Raw genomic sequence first — 12,396 nt, forward strand, 5'->3', positions numbered from 1 at the left:
GGGCCCCGCAAACGATATTCCAGTGACTGTTTTCGTTTTTTCGACTCACTGGTTGAATTTTGAGGGCTTTATCAGATTTGAAAACTGCTGAGGAAATTTTTGTTACCTTTGGAAGTTTTTAAAATACAATGAGTGAATGAATATACTATGTGGTCCGTCACCAAGATCACATTGCAGACAACCGAAGTTCAAATCCCGACAGAACCGTCCACATGTACTGCTGCTCATATTCGATAAAAGGGATTCTCGTTCTGTGTTTAATGTAATTCATCAAGAACAGGGTCAGTTTTGATCAGACAGCAAGCAGAACTCCGGAACTATGTTGAGATTAAGGAGCCTCAAGTGCTTCATGGCAGTGCATTTAGATCACTGTCGTGTTCGTGCTTTCTAGCTTATCTCATCTTGACAAAAACTAAGCACACATCGGAATGGCCAGTTCAGACTCTCACAAGGTAGCTCATTCACCCTAAGTGTAACGACCTCATTGCCGTTATGGCTCGGGATTTCAGATTTTAGAAAACCCAAATTCTAAATGGCTTGGTATTGTTAGCATACGAGCTTCATCGCAACCATGGGGAGTCTTCTTTCCTGTGGTGTGACATTTATATTAGCAAGTTACTTGTCATACTGAAATGGGCATATGGTTAAAAGGCTCACACAATGGAGAGCTTACTCATCATGTCCAACAATTAGCTTATCCGTCTGTTGTGTTTCCCAGTTTGTTAGCCTCCCAACCGAAGAAAACCTTTCAATGTTTGGACCAACACAATCCATTCGCGAATCCTCAGAGCATGTAAGAACGATGATAAACTCATCCGTTTCCTGTGCCCTCATGAGGTCATGAGTGAAGTAATTGAGTAAGAAATTCTTAAAGAAAAACGTTCTACCCCCGTCTTTGAAAAGTATCAGGCAGCCATACAGGTTTCCTGCCAGTTTGTCGGTCAGCCGGCGATCGAACAATTGGATGGCAATCTAGAGTCTTGTCATCAGTTTCTCTCCAGCTTTTTTCTAACTAAACTTAAGGGAAACGGTACGTAATCTCTGTGTTGGTAGTTCTGATATTATACAGCTTCCAACCGAGCTTACCGAGCTCTCGGGGTTAATCAGCAGAGGAATACATTGCATCACCTACGTGACGCTACATCCTGCCTGAGTGCTACCCAATCAGCTGTTCATCCACAGTTCGCACCGTGAAGTTATAGGAGGAAATGGTTATCGAGCGAAAGGTAGCATCAGAGTTCCAACAAGTTTTTGTAGAAATCTGTATAGAAATCTTATGTGACGATTTTGTGGTAGGCGTTTTTGATGCGTTTTTGAACATTAGGTAAAGAAATCCGTACACATAGCTTTAGTATTCCAGTACCAGTTCCTACGTGGAATTTTTCAGCGTGTCTTCTTAGGTTCATTTCTGGACGGCAATCGCAACTTAGTTTTTCAGCCTGAGCCTTTAAATCAGTGTGGTACCATTGTTCTTGCTAGTTTCATTGGTCCTTAGCTGCGTAAAACACAAGAGTGTTGTCGATAATTCTAACAACCTCGACGGAATCTGGATCGTGATCATGCAACAGTTGAACACCGCTGTCCTAAGCAGTCGATGAAGAATCCGGTCATTTTTCTAGTCCCGATTTTCACCGTATAATCTGTAAACACGGGAGTCGGAGGATGACTTTGCCAAGAAGATACCTCTACCATCTGTGACTATTCGAGAGGCATATACAAAACTTTATGTTTTGTTGTCTTGAGATATACCTCATTGCCATCCTTCCTAGTTGAAATGAGTGTCAATCATCGCTGTCCCTGTGTCCTTGTCTGTACGCTCTCTTGATCGTGATATCAGTACGTTTCGATAAAATATTAAACGAACTTTTATATAAGCGTGAGTATCGCATATTTCCGGGTATAAATGTGAAAGTCAAGTCTCTTCATGGGGATTTCTTGGTCTTTGTAAGGCCATTTTGTGCTGAAAAGCCCAGTGGCTGTTTCATCATGGTTGGGACTTATCATGAATGTGCATGTCAAGAAAACTTTTCAAGACTCGAACCCGCAACCTCCTGGTTGGGGGTTCGCTACAATCGTCTGATCAAAGTGTGATCAACTCTCGTTTATGCAGAATAAAGCGCCCCCTAATCCCTCCTTGAACTTCATTGGAGACAATAATGAACGTCTCATTATTTCAAAGGAGTATGAAGCCGCTTCGCCCTGTTGGTTGCAGGAAACAGAGTGCCATCAATGGGAAGATAAAATCTCGCTGGAAACATTATGTAAACTTGTTTGTTTTTATATGTTGCCTCCCCATCTAAGTCTCAACATCACTGTCCTTCGCAGTTACACCCACACCACCTTAAATTGCGTAAGATCACACAGAATAAAACCTCGGTTTTTCTGACTATAAACCGTTTTGAAATATCTTTTCCACAAATAAGCGAATTCCCTCTCTAACGATCTTTGGACGTCAGTTTGCCACAACCCATCAGACTCTTAATATTATCCGCATCTATGTAATGAAATGTTTTAACGTTAGCCGTAGAACATTTCACAAGTGAAGCCAATCAACCCTTCGAGAGTATCTAACAAAAATGCGACTACAGTACAAACGACGGGCCCCTTGGTGTCATTTCCAGTCACTTCTGGATTGCTTTGTTAACCTTTTTAGGTACTTGGCTGACCACCTGGCTAAATAATCCATAAGAGCTAATTACATGAAAAAGCTATCTTTGTGTTTTTGTGCAGATAGAGGTCGCAAAAGAGGCATCATAATCCTTCAATAAATGGCTGCTTAAGTGACACTGATCTTTTGCACGATTTTCGTTAGAATGGATCTATGGAGCACTCTGAATATGTTGCAATGAAAACCAATATATTCAAACAAAATCTACTTTATACTGTGGTGCTGCACTCTGAATGGCAATTTGGATTAGCTGTTTTTAAACCATCTTGTTCTGTCACAGATGACTACCAGTACATTTTGTCAAGCGTTTTTATTCTTGTAAACGCAAATCCCTCTCCCAAGTGACCTGTTCGTGAAACGCACCGATTTATCCACCTAGTACAATTCAATTTTGCCAGGTATAAAGCGGACCTCACGCTTTCAGCAACTTTTATGCACAAAGAAGATCCACTGGCCTTAAGTTCATATTGTGGCTTCGTTTCTTACCCCTGGAAGAAAAGTGTGGCACAATGCGACCTGACCTCCTTCTTTGTCTCTTTATCTACAAAAGACAGTAGACTACCTGGCTCAGTCAGACATCCATTTAGGGACTTTGTTTACTGTCCACTTACTTATCTACGAACTTATAAATCGACATTTTAAAAAATCTTCACAGTATAACCAGAACGCACAGTGATTCAAAACTACTCTGGAACAGCATCTAAACATGTACATCAACTACTTTATCGCCCCGCTACTTGAACAGAAGATAAAAATTTCACTTCCGCAAAAATCTATCGATGATCGGCGCTTTTGAACCCATGTGTAAAATATTTTGTAATCTGTCTCCTTCTGTTAACACTGATTTTACTAATAACCTCACTAGAAGCTAGCTCAAGTGAATTCCAACAGAGCACAATTTGCACCTAAAACTGATGCGACCTTATGTGACTGGGTTCAAACAGTACTGCAGAGTCTAACAGCCTGTCGTTTAACTAATAATACTTATAGAGGCATCATCTTATCGCCATTCCGGTAAAAATGAAGTCATAACCCCTAGGCAACCATCTAAAGTGGAATAACTTCGCGAGGACAGAATTTTTGATTTCAACGTTATTCAGGTCCTTTGATTTCTTTAAAAAAGCATGCCTGTTCATCATGGTGAAAACGGATGATTTTTGTATTGTATACCTGATTTGCCGTTAAAACACCCCGCGCCATCTACATGGGTTCTTGATCCTCAAATTAATTGCCACTAGGCCGGCATAGAAATCGACAAGCCGAAGAAGAAATCTGAACTTGTCAATTTATGTGCTTTGCGTCATGCAGGTTGACCGTTCGACACAAAGTACAGACGTGGTCTTTTCGTAAGGTGTAGGTCACATGGAACGCGATCATCTGTGCCGGACCCTGATTTTTAGGTCAGTTCGTATGTTATCCGATATTTTTTGCATGTCCAAATAAATCTTTGTTGAAAACGAAGTGCTCGTCCAAACACGATATCTTAGGAACGCAATTATCCGAAAAAACATGTTTACGCAAGAAAACCTGGGACAGAACACAAAGAATCTGAAGCAGACAAACCTGGAAGTGACACTAGCGAGAATACATCAACTGAGCATTGAAATTTGCTTGCGCTGTCATTACTTTTCTTGGTTGTTCTTGCTTCGGAGAAAAACCTACGTCTGGAGGAAAATAGCACGACCTATAAGTAATGTATATGGAGATCTATGTAATGCATTTAATTTTTTTCGTCATGCGCATGTGCTGTGATTTATTGGAATCATTCATGGCTTAACGGAAAGACGCGGAATCAGATAAAAATAGCAAGATTTGTTAAACAAACTAATAAAGTCTGTATTGCCGAGGCTATTAAAGATTGTTATTTCAGAGTATTTCAATAGAACTTAGCTCATGTTTCAACTTTTCGAAACACCGATAAGACGCGCGCGTTAGTTGGGGACTTGTTCTGGTTTATCACGATAAGACAGACACTAGTGCCAAGGGGCGCTTTTAATAACCAGGCGACTGATGAGAATCAAGTTGGATGAGTTTATTCATGTGAATTGGTCGAAAATTGGTAGGCTCTAAACTATACTGCATACTTGGCTCTGCACATGTCAATGGTGCTTTGAAGCAGTAGAAAGTTCTCGCAATCATGTGAATAAATCTACAGCCAACAAGCCATTCGAAATCTTTGCGCTCGATAACGTTACTGGAATACCCCTTGTATATGCCTTTACTAAATGGCCTAAACGCTGATGGAACAATTAACAAAAGAGAAACTAAACTAAACCAGCTTGACGCGCAGAACTGTTACATTAGCCAAATGCTTTGTTTTTGAAATGCAATAATATCTTATCGACCAATTGGTGGCCATCCCGACGATAGTTTTAAAATAATTCAGACAAATTCTGTAAACATGGGAATTAGGATGTGCAGACAGAAACGTATCAATCATATGGTGAAGGTAATTTGCGTCTGGCTTGCATGCAGATGACCGTCAATTGGTACCTGAGTCAGAATTTTATACTTAACCAACTCGTTAGTCATTAGGCCTGTTGAAAACTTCTCCGGAAGTCTAGCCGACCCGTTCGTTTCATCTTTGATAATGACATGTCTGAGTAATCCAATACTAGGAAAATTCTATTCCACAAAAAGCACTGTAAGCTAGTGGTAAGATTGTTGTAGTCTAGTTGCTTGTATCAATATTTTACATCAAAGTGCCTCGAAGAGAAAGCATTGTGGAAGTTGAGTAGGATCTGATGCGAGGTGGGGTAAAATTTAGACCTGCCCCAAAAACATAACTTAGCTGATGGGAGGACCAGGTGCTTGAAAAAACAGCATGAAGACCACTGTTTAGAGGGGCGTGACAATCTTGGAGACGGGACACAGTGCATTGTGAAAAACAAACTGTCGGATATCAGACACAACAGAAGGTTTTACTGTTTGTAGTTCAACTACTAACTTGCAGTTAAAATACCGAGCAATATAAGGAATTGGCTTAATGCTATCCCGTTTGATCTCCGTGTTTTCTGGAATAATTTTTCAGTATAAGAACTTTATGTTCAAATATAGATGCGTTGCTTCTCGATTGGATTGAGGCGCAAGTGCCAGTCCTAAGATACAACAAAGTTGCACTTGTTTAATCAGGTCAGAAATTTTGAAATTGAGCAGATTAAAAACTCCCCCTGGTAATGTGTGCAGTTATTTATTTACGTTTCCAGCACTTGCTTTTTGAAGAGTCGTCCTCTTACCTCAGTACACTTATTCTGGTGAGTCAAACAGGCGGAAGTACTCGGATCGAGTTTCGCTCTTGCCAGAGCTCATAAACTTTGAGTATTCCTGGCCATGTCGCAGTATACGCTCCAAACATCTGACATGCTAAAGAATGTGTGACCACCATTCCACCAGTGCACGCTTGAATTTTCACTTCTGAACATGTGAACGTGTCCACGGGTGAGCTATATCTTACATATATATATATATATCATATCGCTCATACTGTGCTCTTCTCTGTTGAGAATCGGGAACCCGATAATCTACACTCATTGGTAGACTAAACTGTTGTTGAGTGGAGGCTCTAATCTGAATCTCTTCCCTCTGATATACTCCAACTGAAGATTTGGGTAGGGCACTCTGTCAAGAAAACGCAGCATTTTGTTTTACTCTCGTTAACTTGAATCTGGATTGAATGTCAACGAACAAGTAATCTTTTTAATCCGGATTGCCTAATTTATTAGCTCGCGGCCACTAGTCCACCGAGGCGCCAGTACTGTGCTTTGGGAACAGGCGACAGTGCCATGCTTTTGCGTCTGCCATTCCGCTTGTCACATCAGACGAAATACTGCGGCGACCAATCGAAACTTGACATTTTGGTACTTGACAAAATAAAAATGTTAATACTAAGACTTATTTGCCCGAGGCCTTTTTTGGAAACCTTCCCGACCACAGAGTACAAACTGTTTAATTTTTCAGTTCTTCAGGAAAGGAGGATGTGCAGTCACGGAGCAACGAGTGGAGTTTGGATATTATACGCGAACGTATATTCGGATGCATTACAGCGTTATCGAAAGTGCAGTATCCGTTATCAAGTACGGTATAACTGCTTTGAAGGACGCCACTATAATGATTGTGTGACCATTGTCAATTCCATAATGTCGCACGATCCATTGACTAACTGAGTGTATGATGGATGACGGGACGATAATGAAACCTGTTTTCTGTGGTTGTTCCTCTTGGCTAATACATCACAAACTTATATAGTAGCAGAAATCACGTGGAAAGGGTTAAGATCGGCGCGACATACACTTTAGAGAAACAAAAGTCAAATTTATTGACAGTAGGCCGGGGTTACGACGGGGTCTCCTGTAGGTCCCATATTGGCAGATTTCTTCATGACCAGGCTAGAGACTGAAAAATAGGACTCACTCATCGGACGGTTAACATTATATCCTCGCTACCTGGACGACATTTTCGTACTTGCCGATAAAGCCATCAGCACAACGGACATACTAAGCAGTTTCAATTCAGTCCATACTAATATCAAGGCTACTATCGAATCAGAAAAGGACGGACAGTTAAGTTACCCCGATGTCAATGTTAAAAAGAAGAGGATGGGACCATAGAACTCAAGATCCACAGAAAGCAAACGTGGAAAGGTCAGTATATTCAGTTTGATAGCTTCGTTCCGTTACAACAAAAACGCACCCTAATTAGAAGCCTGACCGAGAGAGCAATGAAGATATGCTCGCCCGACTGCTTAGAAGAGGAACTAAAGTTCTTGGGACGCACATTCCTGCAGAACGGATATACTGAAATGTTCGTACTTGAGACTAAGGAAGCCGCTTAGCCCAAACCTACACAATGTTCTGTTAGGAAGAAGCCCATATACATGAGGCTTCCATTCAAAGGTGACTCGGTTGCTGAACTAATCAGTAAAAGGCGTAGAAACTCGCTGATACGACATACTTAGCCGCTAATCTAGCCTCAACTCCAACACCACTATCAAATTCTGCTTGAAGGACAAATTGCCACGTTCTACCACCAGCTTTTGTTGTACTCATTTGTATGCTTGTGCCGAACATCATACGTTGGTCGTGCGACAAGGCATTTGTCGGACAGAATGCGAGAACACAATCCCGCATCTCTGAGTGTTAGTGGGAAGAAACCGGCGCGATTGCATCACACTTGACCGAAACCAGTCAGGTCATAGACAAGGAGCAAGCATTCATTATCATATACCGGGTACCCCTGAAACAATCACGACTGGTACAATCCAGACTGATATCGATCGCACAGGTGATTGGAATCCGACTTCTGGACCGACAACTTTGCATCCAAAAGAAACTTGTGCGACCTCTGAACTTGAACTGGCCTACGAAACATCCGGTCCCACAAGCCTATCTGACATTGACGTCACTTACCTGATTCCGTGACCCATTGACCTATCCCTCATCAAACCCCCCTTCCTTTGATTTCTACTTCTCTAAAGTGTATGTCGCCCCGATCTTAACCTTTTCCACGTAATTTCTGCCACCATATAAATTTGTGATGCACTAGCCAATCACAGAAAACAAGCTTTGTTCACCACCTTCTTCGTTTTCATGATAATGAAACTGCAAAACACTGGAATTCAAATCCTGTGCACAATGGGCGGGCCTTGAACGTTGTTGCTGACGGTTACAATGCTGGAGGTAGACAAGTGAAATCAGTAGCTTCCAACGCACTGGAACGTGTCTGAGTCGCTTAATTCAATTTGCACGAGCATCTAAGATAAATTTAAAAAAAAGACTTGAAAATGACATGAAAATGAAAAGACATGAAAATGAGGTTAAAGATAAATTAACAAAATTAATAGTGGTAGTAATAAAGAGGAAAGTTATTAGTAATGTTAAAACCAAGTTGAAACTGGACTACGGCTAATTAAAATAAGATTAAAAATGAAACTATCCTGCGCACAGCGAGTGCATTATACTTATTCACGAAAAGACTTACGTTAATTTTAGCTTTTGATTATCTTTAAACTTGGATCTCGCATCTCGTAACGTAAGCGGTACCTGATGTCGTACTCCCAAGTGAGACAACTTCGTCGTTAAAAATACCTTGAATACGCGCTCCTCTGCTTCTTTGTCTAACTTTCCGCAACTGCGTCTATCCAGCCGCTTTTAATGCTTGGGTCGCTCCCAGAACCTCAGAAGTTTACTTGTAGAGCACACCTATTGCCTGATGAAATCTTTAACCATCAAAATAATATATAAAATACCAACACTATTACGGGATTCAGTCCCAGAATTATTTGTATCCACTTCATACAAGAGGACTTTTAATAATGCACTCTAGAGGTGTGGGGAAATTTAAAAAAAAATCGTTCCGTTGTAACCTAGCTGCCATGCTACCTCAAGGAAGCACGAGGGCTGGGATATCGAAAGGTCGACCAAGTCTGGACATGGGATTTCGAGATTCATTAGTCGGGTTCGAACCACGAACCTTCTGGTCGGTAGATACGCGCCATCTCATACCTATTAACGAGGATAGAATACACAGACAGATTTTACTCTGGCAATGTTTTGGAGTGTATGTAGCTCGGGTGCGCTGTCTGGTTGTTGGTCCGTTCGCCGAGCTTGGCAGTTGGGTTGTAAACGTTTCATCACCAATCTAGGTGACATCGTCATTGCAGGATTGAGTGACGATGTCACCTCGCTTGGTGATGAAACGTTTGCAACCCAACTGCCAAGCTCGGCGAACAGACCAACAACAAAGCTTTGACTCTATAAATCTTCAATCTAAACCCGATAATATTTGGAACAATGCAGCATCGTTTCAAGTAGAGCTAATATGTACATTGCTTTAATTCAAAAGGGTTATGTTTTTTTGGTCCTGAGTGTACAATGGTCCCCGAATTATTTGTTCCCAAGAATGACCACTCCCAGAACACTTTGCTCCGTTCTTGCCAAATTTACCGTCACTCAGTACTGAATACTTCGCAATATGTAGATGCTCCCAAAAAAACATTGCTGAAACTGTCGACTGAGCCTGACAGTTGAACCTTTCTCCCAACAAAATATATTCTTTGTGACTAATCAAATCACATAAAGTGCCATTGGACGTGGGCTGAAGGTCGTTTGGTCTAGGTTGTCAGGACAGTCAAACATTATTGGTAGTGTTTTGATCACTGTAAACCCATGGAACTTTGAAGACATTTTCCTGGCGATGAATCAGTAGTTTCAGTGGTTCATTGCTGGCAAAGCACGCTTGATGGTACGCCTTTCTACTTTCAGCTCATCTCCCAGGCGGGCCAGGCTTTCAAGATGAATACAGTTCACCTGATCTGGTAATATGGTTGAGAAATTACGAAAGTTATGTTAGTATGAAAGTTTCACCAAATCTGGCAAATTGACCTTACCATTTATCCACATAAACAATTAGGAAGGGAATACCAGTCTTGGAATACATTCGAGTACATTAGGTGTGACAGTTGATCAATTTGTTTCGTAAGATTCGGAATCGGACAGAGAGCGTCACCGGTCTTTTGCAGCGCTATTCAAGTCATTGAGGGCTTGCTTTTTATGAGCGTCACGATTAAGCCCCAACCAGCTATTCCTTCTTCTGGCGCAAACAAGTTGTCAGTGAGACTCATCTATAGTTAATCGCACATCATACTACCGACCAGAGACTTTTGTGGGCTGTTGGCGAATTCAGATCAAGACTTCTGTACTGATGCTGCTATGTTCTCCACAATGTTCTAGATGTGCGGTTGAATGGAACCTCCTTGATTTATGATGGTGGACGTTGGCAAAAATTGTCCCTTGGTCCGGCAAACCAATTACATTGCGTACGCCGGTAGTCGCTTCGTATTAGGCGCTATGGCCTCTAAAACCACCCACGGGCGAAAGTTACACCATTTTTTAAGGACGTTCACTCCTAATTTCGTTCTATTACTTGTAAGATGGGTATTTGGAATTCACTCTGGTGGTTGTCAGTTTCCATCAGTCGGTTGACTTGGTAACCATTTTTTTCACCCGTAAAATACAAAACCCAGACGACCATCTTCGCCTTTGCGTGGCACTGATGTACTTTTTGGCGCCACATTACTAACCTTTCCATTCATCTGCTAAGTTGCTTAAATTTGTGGTGCTTACAGCAGTAGATCGTTTGAGTAGTTGAATATGATGGCCATCGCGTTCGATTTGGTGAATTTTTGTCTCGCTTAGTTGATAGTCAACCGCTTTTGTTTTTGTTTTGCAGTTTCTTGGAAGAAATCCACAAGAACTGCGTGCACATATTGCGGAGCGCCGGTTCAAAATTCTTCAAGTTACCATTGCTAGTTCCGCAGACTGGGCGGCCGATAATGCAAAGAAAGCCCAATAGTGTTCTCCCCGTACATACGTATTCTGTTGTACTGGTATGGTCGATATCACTGGTTTATTTTGTTCTCCGCACGAGAACCTCCATAAGGCTTGCCTTTGATATCATACACCAATCAACTGTGACCATTGCCGACTGCAGCGGCGATTGGAATCCTTCCAAATAGCCCGCATCTTTGCTTCCAGAAGAAAGAAATGTGAACACCCAACTTGAGCTAACTCACTGAAAATTCGGTCCTACTCACTCAGCTTCGGTTGAAAGCCCTCCTTGTTTTTAGTGTATGCACACGTTTTCCCAATCGCCAACCTCCGGCTGCATGTTCAAGAAGTGAAGCAACAATGATCTTCGAACTTATGTTCTAATATTCAATTTATTTCTAGCCAAATCGGGACCTACCCACTCAAAGGCCAGATGTTCACGGAGAAGCTTGACTGGTGGAGCACTCAATGATAAAAGAATCTTGAATTTAAACATAAGTTTGCTCCTCGAAAGAGTGGAAGGTCCTTCGCAGAGCAGGGTTACAGAGCCTGTTTGGAATGACGGCCGACTCTAACTCTTCTGTGATTATCTTGGTAAGTAGAACGCCAATTTCAGCTTAATTAGTTATCCTCAAGACCCTTGTCTGATCCTGAAAACTGTCCTCAATCGCAAAACGGAGATATCTGGCAGTTAATCATGTGACTAGCCCTTCAAATGGACTTAGCTCTGGTCAGACCAGCTGTTGTCGTCAGCACCAGCAACACTTTGAAACACCTATGATCTGAATTGGTATGGGACTCCGAATTTAACTGTCATGATCCAGGTGGATAGAAAATGAATTCAAGAAAATGTGGCGGCTGGGTTCCGAAAGATTAAAGTAGCTAGTTTGGTCAGGAAAAATGCCTTCGGAGAACGATAGTCAACTAATAAAGTTTTGGTATAGCTAGCCGAAAAAATGATGGTATAACCTTCAAAAAATAATGATGTTGGGATAAGTTTTACTTGTCCTGCGGTGTAGATAAACGAGTGTTTCATATGCGGATTGAGGTGTAGGACATTGCTTCAAACCATCACTGACTTGTCTAAAATAATTTGCTAGGCATTGGTTGATTGTTGAGCAGTCATCCGCGGTAAGAGCATAAAGCCGTTCTTTCAAAGCTATAACTACTGTACCTTATCCTCTGAAAACGGAAACGACACCAAGATCATGATGAAATTCACTTACTGGCTAACTAATTCGGTTTTAAAGGAAGAGTGAAATAGATCTCACCTCTGTCTTCATTATGATATTCTTCAATAGAATATACCACATAAAGGCAACCTCATATGTTCTTTTGTATGATATTGGGGAATTCTCGATGCATTTGCCTGTAGAAATAACACTCGTACGATTGCTGAAGACT

The sequence above is a fragment of the Opisthorchis viverrini genome (assembly GCF_000715545.1).
Source record: "Opisthorchis viverrini unplaced genomic scaffold opera_v5_327, whole genome shotgun sequence".
NCBI classification, from domain to species: domain Eukaryota; kingdom Metazoa; phylum Platyhelminthes; class Trematoda; order Opisthorchiida; family Opisthorchiidae; genus Opisthorchis; species Opisthorchis viverrini.